Source organism: Monodon monoceros, unplaced genomic scaffold, assembly GCF_005190385.1.
Source record: "Monodon monoceros isolate NGI ecotype Baffin Bay Population unplaced genomic scaffold, NGI_Narwhal_1 Super_Scaffold_11, whole genome shotgun sequence".
NCBI lineage: Eukaryota > Metazoa > Chordata > Mammalia > Artiodactyla > Monodontidae > Monodon > Monodon monoceros.
In genome coordinates this window covers 15,990,776-15,992,905 of record NW_021703767.1, presented here as the reverse complement: position 1 = coordinate 15,992,905, position 2,130 = coordinate 15,990,776, and positions in this window count along the sequence as shown.

The window sequence follows — 2,130 nt, the reverse complement described above, 5'->3', positions numbered from 1 at the left end:
CCTCCAGAGGTCAATTATCTAAAGCCCATCTGGGACCCCCAAGTTCCAAAACAAGACCCAATCTCTGACCTGAAGCTTCCGGCATTGCCTCCTGGGTGATGTGAAAATATTTAGGAAAAATTGAAAAGTTGCAAAAGTTTTATTCTGGGCTGTGAGTTAGCTAACATAATATTTGAAGTTACATTTTAGCTCAGTAACATATCCAAGTTCTCCTGGTTTTTTCCCCAAAATGAAGGTCAGGATCTACTAGAACATTTAACAAAGTAAAACAAAGCATGAGGTTTGGCTCCAAATAGCACCACATGTGGGCACTAGGACACCCATATTTGGACTCCATAGTGTTTTCTATTCCAGATGGAAATTTCCTAGCATATCATTAAAGTGAGGTTGTGAGTTCCTTTGGAGATGCTACAAAATAATTGTAGATATTTTTTAATCCCTTCCTAATTTAAATATTTCCCATTGGAATAAATTCTCATTCTCTCTCACTTGGCGCTAATGATTCAAACAAGAGACCAAGTGAACTGAAGATTTCTCCACAAAATCCATGAACTAAGGCTCTCTTGTCCTATGTGGGAAAAGTCTGCACATACTAAAATTATTCTGCTCAAGTTACAGCTGTCCAGTTCCAAGGACAAAAATTCAGAGTTGTAAAGGTTTCTGATTCAGAATAATTTCTAAGTAGACTTCTTGTGTGGGCAATGGTTTTCACTAAATGAATTGCATACAAGGGTCACATTTGGACTAAATATCCTCTGCCTTTGGGCTAATGGGTTGAATAATAATTAAATTTGGATGAATCAAAATTATCATCCAGCATGCTGGGCACCATGGGGCAGTACTTCTAAGGCAAGAGTAACTACTGTCTGAGCACTGAACTTATCTTTAGAGTATACTCTAAATCAGTAGTCCCCAACCTTTCTGGCACCAGGGGCCACTTTCGTGGAAGACAATTTTTCCACGGACCCAGGGGGCCGGGGGATGGTTTCAGGATGATTCAAGCACATTACATTTATTGTGCAATTTATTTCTATTATTACATTGTAATATGTAATGAAATGATTATACAAGTCACCATAATGTAGAATCAGTGGGAGCCCTGAGCTTGTTTTCACTCACTGATAGGGCTTTGATATGAGTCTGCAAGCAATTGACTTATTACGGTCTCTGTGCAGTCAAACCTCTCTGCTAATGATAATCTGTATTTGTAGCTGCTCCCCAGCGCCAGCATCACTGCCCCAGCTCCATCTCAGATCATCAGGCATTAGATTCTCATAAGGAGCACGCAGCCTAGATCCCTCACATGCGCAGTTCACAGTAGGGTTTGAGCTCCTATGAGAATCTAATGCGGCCACTGATCTGACAGGAGGCAGAGCTCAGCCGGTCATGCGAGTGATGGGGAGCAGCTCTAAATACAGATGAAGCTTCGGTCGCTTGCCCCCCCTCAACCCCCCGGAAGTTGGGGACCCCTGCTCTAAATGAGTGATTTTTATTTGCCATGCCTGCAGCAAGGCTTTCTGTTGTTGAAGAAGGCTTGTCCAGCTCACAAGGGATTCTATGAGAGGCAGAGTTTGGGGACAGCTCTTCCACTCTTGTGCATTCCACAATCCCTCCTCCATATCCTACTCCTCAGTGGGCCACTGAGCTCACAGTTGACAGGAAAAAACCCTTTGGGATGTAGGGAAGAGGAAACTTTCCCCTCTTCGCTACATCCCATGGCCACCCAGTCTCCTTAAGTGCCTTATTCCCTTCCCTTCAGGCTCTTCTTCTGTTTCTCTCACCTGTTCAGTTTTAGCTCTTTTCAGGCAAAGGGAAGAGGATGGGGAATGAGGCTTGGAACAAAATGTTCTGAGGGCACTATTTTGGGAACAGTGACCCAGCAGGCCAACTGTCTGTCACTTCCACACCCATCAATTTCAGGACTGGTTCTTCCGGGAATCTAATCCCAGGAAAGCTTTTGGGGGTGGGGAGAGTTGTTACCCTAGAGCATGCTGTTGCAATGGGAAATGTTGAAAGAGGGAAAAAAAAAGCCTGTAACCTGATGCCAGTCTCAAATACTCTTCACCAACCATAAATCGAGAGAAAGTGGGGCTTCCCTGGTGGCGCAGTGGTTGAGAATCTGCCTGCTAA